The sequence below is a fragment of the Ovis canadensis genome, chromosome 1 (assembly GCF_042477335.2).
Source record: "Ovis canadensis isolate MfBH-ARS-UI-01 breed Bighorn chromosome 1, ARS-UI_OviCan_v2, whole genome shotgun sequence".
Classification (NCBI taxonomy): Eukaryota; Metazoa; Chordata; class Mammalia; order Artiodactyla; family Bovidae; genus Ovis; species Ovis canadensis.
Genome location: NC_091245.1, coordinates 166,087,831 through 166,100,295, shown reverse-complemented (window position 1 = coordinate 166,100,295; position 12,465 = coordinate 166,087,831). Strand labels below are relative to the sequence as shown.

Genomic DNA, 12,465 nt, shown 5'->3' with positions numbered 1-12,465 from the left:
TGACCAGTTTTCCCAGCACCACTTGTTAAAGAGATTGTCTTTACTCCATTGTATATTCTTGCCTCCTTTGTCAAAGATAAGGTGTCCATAGGTGTGTGGATTTAAAAATATGGAACGCTTCATGAATTTGCGTGTCATCCTTCATCCTTGAGCAGGGGCCATGCTAATCTTCTCTGTATCGTTCCAATTTTAGTATATGTGCTGCCGAAGCGAGCACACATTTGCTTTTTTTAGACCAGTAAAATCAGAAACACAGGAATTTGCAAAATGACATGTCTTAGTGTAATCAAAACTCAGTTTGCCATTTTTTTATTGTCACCTAGGCAACCCCAGTACTACCGCTTATACTGCTACTAATGCTGATACTCCTACTATTAATAACAGCTGATGTTTACTGAGGACATATTCTGTGTCAGGCACTGTTCCAAGTGCTTTGGCACTTTGGAGGCCAGTCTGTGTAGGGCCAGAGATGTATAGGGACAAATCTATATCTGGTGTGGACAAATCTATATCTCCCAGCTGATGGACTAGGGGACATAGACATCCTGAGGGAATGAGGAGTATCACTCAAGTCTTGAGTATTGATGCTGGAGAGGTTCCCCTATGAAGAAACATTTAAAGAACCTGAATGTTGGCCCATATGAGTCACCTTCACCATCCCCCACACCCAAAGAACATAGTCATTCAGCAAAGTAAGAACTATATCTCCCCTTACCTTTTCTCCTTACTTTTACTTACCATTCCTGGAAAAAAAAATCAAGATCTTCAGTTAAATTTGAATTTCAGGTATACAATGAACATTTTTATTATAAACATAAGTATATCCCATGCAATATTTGGGACATGTTTATATTAAAAAAATATATGCCATTTGTCTGAATTTCAAATATTACTAGGCATCTCATATTTTAATCTATTAATTCTGGCAACTTACCCCACCCCAACTTTCCCCAAAGAACTGGTTATTAGGTGAAGAAAAGAACAAAGTTATTTTGTTTTCTGAAGTAATGTTGTGATTTGAGATTTAAAAGTCTTCCCCCCAAAATAAGTAGAAAAATCAATAAATCTCGCAAGGTCTTCAGGTAAGGGGCAATTACTGTGATGAATACATTCAAAAAAGATTAGGTAAGAATAAAAAATAAAAGTTATATTTTGAGTACACCACAATCTTCTTTGTGAGTTGATCCAGGTCTATTTTAGTTGACTTTATTGAGCCGTTCCTCTCCAGGACCATAATAAATATTAACTTCTCTTACAGTTCATGTTCTTTGGAAGACATTTTGGGAAATTCTGTTTTGTTTCATAGCTTTGTGATATATTTAACTAAAGTGCTGTACTGAAGAATTCTCGCAAAACTGCTGGAGGACCTTTGAGGTCTTTTGAGGTTTGAAATAAAACTCAACTCAAATGGGCTTAAACAACAAGAGAAAACAACAAACGGGGTGAGTTCAGGTGACTCGCAAGTCCAGATGTAGGGAGGACCTAGGTTCATCAATCTAGCAGCTCAGCCATGACAGTAAAAACTCAGTTTTAAAATTCTGGTTTGTGTTGCTTTGTTTTTATGTCTTCTCTCTTAACTGTTAACCACGTTAATTTTATTCTGACTGGCCCCCTTGCTGTTAATAAGGTGGTTGCAAGTTTCCATGCAGCCCAGCTGGGGAGAGAGCAATGCTGACCCGGCACTCTGAACTGCCTAGTTGACTGGTCACATGCTCACCCTGTGGTGGCTGTGGCCAAGGCGTGGAAGGAACTGAGGCGCTGAAGTCTGTTAAGGCTTTTCTGTGGGCCTGAGAGTGGGTTCAGCTTTTATCAAAACACATGAGCTGGGTGGGAAGGAGCAAATGACTGCCTGAGTGTAGGGGTAAAGCATCGGAATGGATGCTGGCTCAATTGACCGGTGTCCGATGCAGCTGGGAATTTTAAGTTTCTGTCATTGACTGCAGGCAGGGGTGATGTTCACAACTGTTTAACAATCTGAATCTTCATGGGCACCACTTCAGGAAGAACCTGTCTCCCAAGGGCCTCCTGCTTACAAAGGGTTAACCCTTTAGTTGGTTGATGTTGAAGGGCCCAGGAGCTCCTAGGAAAGATGACCAAAGGCCATGAGAGGTGAGCACTTAGAGTACTCAGGGGTGGCTACTTATCACCAGCAACAGAAATGTATCACTATCTTAACAATGTTTATAATAGTACCCATGTGTATCAGCTTAATGATTTTTTTTAAAAAAACACAAAGGACTTTTGCTTCTGAATAAGACTCTACACTTAGTTTCTTCACTTGAAAAATGAGTGGGTTGAGGTAGATGATTTTACAAGTCCTTTGACAGAAATGTTTGTGTTGTATTCTATAAAAATTGCATAAATAAGCCTTTAACTCTGTCATGCACATAGTGATGTCTATATTAAACAGAATATTATAAATAGTTGTTATACATTTTAAAATGCAGAGAACCACATTTCCATTTGAAATTTGGCACAATAAATCTAACAATTTGGATCTGAATTTAACTAGATTTTTACATTGAAAATTTCAAATGCATTATTTCTAAAGGCCATGAGGATTTTCTTATGTGTCTCACTGTGTTTTATAGTAAAGCAAGGGGGAAAAACAATCATTTATCATATTAAAAACTCATGTGTGTTTTTAAACATGTTAAGACTCCTTTAGGAAAACAGGCAGATTTGTGTCTTTGACATAAATCACAACAATATGTTTTTTGGGTCCTTCTCCTAAAGAAAAGGAAATAAAAGCAAAAACAAACAAATAGGACCTAATTAAGATTCAAAGTTTTTGCACAGCAAAGGAGACCATAAACAAAACAGAAAGACAATCTACTTAATAGGAGGGGATATGGGAGAAAATTTTTGCAAATGATATGACCAATAAGAGGTTAATATTAAATGCATATAAATAGTTCATACAAAAAGCAATTTTAAAAAAAAATTGAAAAATGGGATACTTACCTGGCAGGGGAGTTACCATGATCACGAAGGTGGTTTGCCCCAGGTGAGACTTACCCATTGCACTCTGGGTGTGCTGACTGATTTCTCTAAACATGGGAAACTCGTCCGCATAACTTCTGGTAGAGGGGGACTGCATTCACACTTTTCCCAAAGAGGGAGAAATGGGCAGAAGAAGTGGATGCATAATTTTCCAAAGAGGAAATGCAGATGGCCAACAGGCACTTGAAAAGCTTGCTGATCATCAGGGAAGTGCAAGTCAAAATCACAGTGAGCTGTCACTGCACATCTGTCAGAGTGGCTATTAACAAAAAGAAGGCAGATGACAAACGTTGTAAAGGATGTGGAGAAAAGGAAACACTTGTACGCTGTTGGGGGCAATGTGAATTGGTGTAGCCACTATGGAAACTGTAATGGAGGTTTCTCAAAAAACGAAAAATAGAACTACCATATGACCCAGCAATTCCACTCCTGGGTACATATCTGAAAAACACAGAAACACTAATTTGAAAAGATCATGCAACCCAAGGTTCTTAACAGGATTGTTTACAATTGCCAAGGTATGGAAGCAGTGTTCATCAACAGATAAATGGATTAAAGAAGATTCAATTGTATGTATATATTCACATACATACAATTGAATACACACATACATGTGATAGAATATTATTCAGCCATAGAAAAGAATGCAATTTTGCCGTTTGCAGCAAAGTGGATGGAAGTGGAGGGCATTACACTAAGTGAAATATGTCAGACAGAGAAAGAAAAATACAATGTTTCACATATGTGGATCTAAAAAATATAACAAACTAGTGAATAAAACAAAAGAAGCAGACTCACCCAGAGAAAGAACCAGTGGTTACCAGTGGAGAGAGGGAAAGGGGAGCGGCAACAGAGGGTAGGAGAAAAAAAAAACAAACATTATTATGGGATTATATGAAATCATGTGTGTGAAACTTTTGCAAATTGTAAAGCCATCATAGAATGTAAAGCATCTTTAATTCAGTTAAAAAATTAGTGCTGTTTTTACTCTAATGGAAAGTGCAGAGGCACAAAAACAAAAAAGATTAAAGAAAAATTGAAGATGGAAGTCATGCATTCGTGTGAAGATGGTTCAGTGGCTGAAGTAAGACACTCATGGCAGGCTTATCCAATGGTGGAGGATATGGAGGGGGTAATGACTCTGAGGTCATTCCCCTCTCCCACTGGGTCAGTGTCCTTACAGGGTGGAGCTGAAGTGCAGTCGGAGAAGGTGAATTTTTCTCCTAGGCTTCACCCGTCTGTTCTAACTCCCTGAGAAGCCTTCCCAACACCTTACATTCTCAGCTGGCTAGTCATCTTAGATACAAAAAACCACAGAGTAGGAACTTTTTCCTAAAATAAATGGAAAATCAGCAACAATGATGATGGTGTCTCCTATCTCCCACTCCCTTGTCCCTCTGCCAACCACACCCCCTGCCACAAAACAGAGTTGTTTTTCCCAGAGGGCAATGTTGTAAGCACCACAATTATAGGCAAGCGGGAAGAATACTATATTTCTTATTTTCTCTACATAAAGACATAAATAAAATGTTTGTGACATATTGAACTTTGTCTGATGAAGCATTTTAAACATTTGCAGATCTATATTTGTAGGTTTTTCTGCACTTTAACTCATCAAAAATGTCAAAACCAAGAAAGGCTTTGACTTTCAAAGAGAGAACTTCTTGCCTGTAGCTAGCACTTTCTTCTATCTTCAGAGCAAAATGGTGACTTTGTAAATCCTTAAGTTCCTCCTTCCCTCTTTATATATAATTTCTGATAGAGTTATAGATATACATGCACAACTGTGTTAATTAACCCAGCTGAAAAACCTTACTTACAGAGACTTCTGAGGAAAGACATCTATGTCTAATCCTCTTCTTGCTTTAAAGATATTTTCTGTTATAGCACTGCTGCAGCTGCTGCTAAGTCGCTTCAGTCGTGTTCGACTCTGTGCGACCCCAGACACAGCAGCCCACCAGGCTCCCCCATCCCTGGGATTCTCCAGGCATGAACACTGGAGTGGGGTGCCATTTCCTTCTCTAATGCATGAAAGTGAAAAATGAAAGTGAAGTCGCTCAGTCGTGTCCGACTCTTAGCAACCTCATGGACTGCAGCCCACCAGGCTCCTCCGTCCATGGGATTTTCCAGGCAAGAGTACTGGAGTTGGGGTGCCATTGCCTTCTCTGGTTATAGCACTAGCAAGAACTAAGTAATACTAGCAAGAACTAAATAATAAATGTATAATAATGCTTTGAATAAAAATAGTTCTCAAACATAGTTGATAAAATTTGTTGCCCAAGAGCTAAAATAAATTTATTAGCTGTGAATGAGGATGCTGGTTTTTTGGGTCTGCCTGTTTAGGTATGTATATATTATGACTAATATACAATGTTACATGATGTTTATATGTACTCCAACAACTTGAAACATTTTAAGTCCTCACAATTAAATTACTAAAAATTAAAATTTGTTAAAATATATATTTTTATGTTTGTGCATATAGGATCAATAAATAATATAAAAACAAAACAGACATTATTTGTGTGACCTATCTCAACAACTCCATGGAAAACAGTGTTATCCTCATTCAACAGGTAAAAACTTGAGGCAGAGAATGTCAATAGCTTGTCCAAGTTCATACTGATGTTACTAGTGGTCTGTTGTTATGGTTTCTAACTCAAATTTTCTGATATTAAAGCTCTTATGTTTCCAACTATATTACACTACACTTTTGTAGTTATGCCATTATGTTAAGGCACTCTTCTTTTGAATTTTCCAGGGAAGTGGGAGAAAGGTGCAAGAAAACTCCAATAATAGCTACAATATTACTTATCGCTATAGCACTAAGAATTATTACCTATTACTTAAGGTGTCATTGAGGACTTTCCTTAAGCCAGATAATCAAGATACTTCTCAGAGGCACACTTTTATAATTCTCTATTATTTATATATGATTTTATATATGAAGTATGAAAATGCATAAAATGCTTATTATTCCATTGTATAGCATGCTCTATTTTGACATGTCGGAAAGGAAAGCACTTCCCCAAAGAATTCTTGAACCTTCAGAAAATTTTATTCTCTCAGAAAAAAAAAGTTTTCTTCCTATGTTAGCTCTAGTTTGCAGAGAAGCAGACCTCAAGACAAGAATAGGCAAGAGATTTATTGGAGATGGAGCTAGAGAAGGTGGGGAGAGACCTTTGGATTGAGATGGAGGGTCTGACTGCTATGAGAAAAGAAGGGAAGGGAGGAAGGTGGACTGGATTAAATTAAGTATGTTAATACCTGTGAAGCACTTTATAGATCGTTGGGAGTTGTAGGTATTTATTACGAGCCATCTTCCCTGTGCATTTTTCTTGGTAATAGAGCTGTACTATTACAATGGAAAATTGATGTTAGGCCAGTAGTTCTCCTTCCTTGAAAGCTTAGTAAACAACATTCAGACGTCAATGATGCTACAATACTTTGTAGCTAAATCCGAGTGAAGTAGAAAAATGCTAAAAGTCACTATTCATTCTCATATGACTCCTCAAATAAAAAGTTCATTACTTGTATTTCAGAAAGTTTTCACTTGGAAATATTTTCACTTTTTCCAGAAATATCATATTATTTGCAAATGTTCTGAAAGAGAGCATTTGAAATTAATTGGCAAGACCTATAGTCAACTATCATTCTGTTGAACCAGTTCTAATTTACATTTAATCGAAAGTTAAAATACTTAAAAAAATAATGTAAAAACTGCACTTACATACTCAAACTAGGCTGACATTTAACTTAATGGGCAAGTCAATTTAGAAAAGGAAATTGGAATCTTTGACCCAAATAATTACTTGCTGCATTTGATATGAGAACAAATATGACTTGGCTAAGCTTTAATTTGGTAAGACTTTGTCCAAAGTTAAATCATTCCAAAGTTATGGATATCGAATTTAAAATTGAACATGACATTTAAAAAAATCCCTATTTTTGACTTTAGAGGAAGATGCAAAGTTGTACTGAAATATTAATGTGTATTTTATGCCACATGTAACATTTTATTTCAGCATCTTTTATTTTAAAGTTTAAAAAAGAAAATACATATTCATTATAGGAAATGTAGAATAGTCATAAAATGTAAAGAAAAATAAATCAAAATTAAAAGTGAATCTGTCCTTGGTTCTACTATATAAAAAAACCATTATTAATATTTTAATATATTCCCTAAATAAAACAAGCTGAAGTAATTATTCTTTGTTGTTAAAAATAAATAGCAGGTTTAATACTTGAGTACCATGCTTTCTTATGCTTAAAAATTATATTTTCTTTTTCCTTAAATGTGGGCCAGTAATTATTAACCTTATTATCATTTTACTTTGTAACATTCTTAATTCTCCTTCCTAAAAATGCTGCATGGTAAATATTTCTTATTTAATGTAAATTTAAATCAAATTTTTACCTTATGTTTGGGGTAGTTTATAATGTTTATAAGTTTACAATGTTTATAAGAAGGCTGAGCACTGAAGAATTGATGCTTTCGAATTGTGGTGCTGGAGAAAACTCTTGAGAGTCTCTTGGACAGCAAGGAGATCAAACCAGTCAATCCTAAAGGAAACCAGCCCTGAATATTCATTGAAAGGATTGATGCTGAAGCTAAAGCTCTAATACTGTGGCCTCCTGATGACTCATTGGAAAAGACCCTGATGCTGGGGAAGATTGAGGGCAGAAGGAGAAGGGGGTGACAGAAGATGAGATGGTTGGATGACATCACCTATTCAATGGACATGAGTTTGAACAAACTTTTGAACAAACTCTGGGGGATAGCGAAGGACCAAGAAGACTGGCGTGCTACAGTTCATGTGGTTGCAAAGAGTCAGACATGACTTGGTGACTGAACAACAACAATAATGTTCCTAATCTGAGAAACTTCTATGTTTCTCAAAACTACATTGGAGAGTCCCTACTGAAATCAGGAAGCCATTTATACAAATGTGCCTTCTGAAAAGTGTAAACAAAGTTCCTGAAAGACAGGAGCACTGGCTACTGAATGTCTTCTGCACATGGATCAGGGCAGCTTCTTGGCATAATGAATAGCGCTTAATAAGAAAGATGGTGGAACTTCAATTTCTGGACCAGTTTAGGCTGCATTGCCCACACTGTCTACAGCGTGAGTTTTGGCGTTAGATTTACTTTTTCTTCTTGCTGTGAGTATATTCTCAGAAATCTGGGACTAGAAATATTTGAGGGATTAAAAAAATGAAACTATGATTCTTACTTAGTACATATTCACGGTTAAAAAAAAGTGTTTTCCTGTGAAAGCCTCTGTCATAATGCTACTATCCTTTAGTGTGGGGTTGGGTGGGAGGGGGAGTAAAATAGATAATTGTCCATTTCTTACGTGCAGCCTGCATCTGTTTTTCTAGATAAGAATTTTTAGTGACTGTTGGATGGAAGATGCTGTTTCTGAAAGGTCATAGTTAAGAGATCATGGGAAACATGTTACAAGAAAATGTTTTACTTTTGAAAAAAAAAATACTTTCAGTAAAATGAACTTCCTTCTCCCTCAGGAAATGTTAGTCAAGAACAGACAAAGGGTTTGGTGATTTGAGAGATTTGCATTGGAAAAAATAATGAACAAGTGAAGGTTGTTAACAGAGTCTGTTAAAGAGTAATAAGGGAATCAGAGGAAAAAAATATGGCATCATGGAAAAAGCATGAGCTTTGAAATTGCATAGGCTTCAGTTTGACTAAAATCAGGTTTCATTTTTTATTCAGTTCACTAAGAATTATGTGAAACTTGATTTCTTTGAATTCTGTTTTCTTCACCTGTAATCTAAGATGGAGTTATTTCTCAACTATTATTTATCAAGCTCTTAATATGTACCAGTCTCTTTTGCAAACAGTGCTGCAATAAAAATGCATGAATGTATATCTTTGCATGTTGCCATAATTACATTGCGTGGTAAAATCCTAGAAGTGGAATTTCTTTTCATAGATTTTCTAAATATACTGTAGAAAGCTTAATTAAGTTATACTCAATCAATAGCCCAAGAAGTCTTGCCCACACTTCACACCTTTAATTCTGGTAAGCCTCAGTATTTAATGTTTAAATATTTGTTAACTTAATAGGTAAAATTATATTTTTTATTTGGTCATCTTTGATTATCATGCTAAATATTTTCATAAGTTCACTGGCAGTACTTTGAATTATATAAGTGAAACTACTATAATTTAAAATCCTAAAGTCTGTGTAAGTTATGCAGTTCTGCATTGACTTCATTTTTCAATTCTTTACTAATTTTAAACTATTTTTTTATTAATGCATGCAAGTCGGATCTGCATTGCATGAACATCTTTTTCACTAGAAATAGAGTTGCCATTTCCATCTACCTTCAGCTCCTCTGAATCTGTTTTTTTTTTTTTTTTTTTTTTCTGCTTTAAACATGAAACCACGGGGGAAGTTTCGTTTCTCATTTACCACTTCTCCACCTGAGTTGTCAGTTTTGTTTTTGGTCTAAACAGAGGGTAAGAGAGAGGGCATCTCATTAAATCACGGTCTTTGGGCAAGGTTAGAGTAGACTTATCTACTTTACATAACTTTTAAAATTTGTTTGAAAATAAATTTAAACCAGAGGTGTTCTTATGTTTAAAATAATCTTTTACACCTAAAGATCTTTAAGATCAATAACAGTATCTTCATTGGGGGATGCCAGTGATGGGAATGCACATTTCTTTAAGGAAATATAGATGATATTTAGGAAATAACCATATCAAAATGGCAGTTACATGAAGAAACTTGTGTATGGACAAATACAGGTTTTTCTCCAAACATTGGAAAAGATTAAATAAAGTGATTTGACTTGTCATTTTCTCTGCATATATCAAGTTCTTGTTGGATGGCAATACTCCATTCTTTGATTTAAAAGATAACTAGAGGCTTGTAAACTCCATGAGGAAATAAATTTTACCTGTATCTCTTTACATTCTACAGAGTCTAGTAGTGCCACATATATATTAGATGACTGTGAGAAGGAGCTACTGGTTCAATTTTAATAGGAAATTTTAATCCATTTATGTTTTTATTATATTATTACAATACCAATTGTGTTATTACAATATAATATTATGTTATTGTATTAGTTGATATGTTTATTTTTATATATGACATTTTCTTTTGTATTTTGTATTTACTATATTTTTTCTTTGCCTTATTTTTCCCTTTCTTGCATTCTATCAAGTACTTTAGACTGAATATTAGCAACAGAAGTCAGTGGGTATGTATCAGCTGTATTTGTACATCACGTGTTTGTGTGTTTGCGTGTGTGTGTGTGTGAGACAGAGAAAGAGAGAGATAGAGAAGGAGATGTGAGGTTGAGGGGAGGGGAGAGAAAGAGAGGTTTTGTGAGTGGATGACTGCAGTACGCCTGCTTCAGAATCCATAAATTATAATAAGGAATCCATCAGTTAGATGAACAAATTTCTGGCTGTCATAATGCATTGTGTACAATAGACCTTTTGCACTCGCAGTTTGATGTTTGAGATATTGACTGTTTTCCAAGAAACTCCACTGGTCTAGGCATAAAAGTATAAAATTAAACCACTGACCTATGATGGGATGAGTAAGGACTTAATTAGCAGGTCAGGCTAAACACTTAGAATTGAGATCTCAATTTTGCTTTATTTTCTACCCATGGTACAGTATCTCTGAAGAGGTTAAACTTTACAGAATTTGTATGGAGCATTTTATATGCTATACTGGAATTTTCAGATTTAAGAATTTGTGAGCATTTTACAACAGACAGTTCTTACACACTGTCTATATGGGAAAAAAAGCAGAAGTGTCTGCTAAAGACTCTGCTACAGAAACTTTTTAAAAAAATTTTAAAATAGTCTTTACTCTCACAATTATTGATGAAAAAATTTTATTTGATCTAAGAACATCACAAGAATGTCTATAGCTTCTGCAAATATAGACTTAAAGTATTCTAGCAAAAAGTACCTTTTATATTTCATTTAAACTAATAGTAATAAGGAAATAAAATCTTTCTAATCATAATTGATAGAGGCTGCCATTGCTAAGTCACCTCAGTCGTGTCTGACTCTGTGCGACCCCATAGATGGCAGCCCACCAGGCTCTCCTGTCGCTGGGATTCTCCAGGCAAGAATACTGGAGTGGGTTGCCATTTCCTTCTCCAATGCATGCATGCATGCTAAGTGACATCAGTCATGTCCGACTCTGTTGATAGAGGCTAGCAGATAAAAATGCTAAATTTTCCGTCAATATTTACAAATATGAAGTGCTCATAGAGGAAGCCTAACCCTTGTTAATATGGGAGTGATAGTAAACTAGCTAATTATTAAATCCTCTTAATTAGAAAAGAAAAAAAATCTCTGAATAATGTCAGATTGATGATATCTTAGGGCTTTGCCATAGCTCAGTTGGCAAAGAATCCTCCTGCAATGAAGGAGACCCCGGTCAGGAAGATCCACTGGAAAATGGGTAGGCTACCCACTCCAGTATTCTTGGGCTTCGCTTGTGGCTCAGCTGGTAAAGAATCCGCCTGCGACATCTTTACTCGGTCTGCAGAGCATTACAAAAATAATATGAACATTGTTATCATATAAAACCTTCAAATGGGCCACTTGCCTAAAACAACAATTCAACTTAATAATATGTGCCCAACTCAGAAAAGGTTCCACTGTATTTTAAAGTGCCATCGGATCTTAGAAATTTGGTACTCATATACATAAACCAAGAACTGTTTAGGTTAATGCTTGTCAAATAACAGAATATCTCCTTCCTCTTTTAGATTAATAAATGAACATTTCAGGTGAGTTTATATACTATGGTATTTCAACTTGTCATAAGAACTTTCACTTTGCTAATAGTTTGACACATTGGATATTTAAAGTAGGTTTGGTTTAATGTTGAAGTTTTATCAATCTGAGGATGAAATTTGCACTTATCAGATACATTTTGGTAATGTAGCTCTGTTAAGAAACTGACAAAGAGACAAGAGGCACTCACCTGCAATTAAAAGTCAAAGCTGGAGTAGTTTTCCTCTGTCTACTGACATGTAAAGTCTAGTCATAACTGCTTACTCACAGAATCGATAAAAGCAAAGAATGTTGACTCAAAGAAAAGAACAGAAAATAAGAACAGGCATTTGCATGGGATAATCCAACCTACAAGCTCTGTGGAAAGCAACTGAATCCAGTACCATTTATCTACAAATATTCCAGTAGTTAGAATTATCTTTCTGCTTTTCCTCTGGATGGCACTGCTCTCTCTCACGGTGGAGGCATCATCTTAATAGCAGGCTCCATCATGGGCTCTTTGGAAAACAAATTTGTAATTCTTTTACTATTGCTTGACTTTGTGAATGAGCTGTGCAGGAAAACTGAGGCTCACTTTTCTCTGTGGCATGCACATTTGATAAGTCATTTCTCAACTTCTGATATCTCTTGGGGGGGATAGAGAATGATTTGAGGAGTCAAGATGAA

At 35.7% G+C, this 12,465-nt stretch overlaps 1 non-coding gene and 1 pseudogene across 1 annotated transcript; one reads left to right on the top strand and one right to left on the bottom strand.

Moving 5' to 3' along the window:
• Positions 1 to 103: 103 nt before the first annotated feature.
• LOC138431383 (U6 spliceosomal RNA) lies at positions 104 to 217 on the bottom strand (annotated as a pseudogene).
• Positions 218 to 2,956: 2,739 nt separating this feature from the next.
• On the top strand, positions 2,957 to 3,115 carry LOC138431044 (U1 spliceosomal RNA). Its single transcript, XR_011253510.1, has one exon. It is a non-coding gene; the product is annotated as a U1 spliceosomal RNA (small nuclear RNA).
• Positions 3,116 to 12,465: the final 9,350 nt, after the last annotated feature.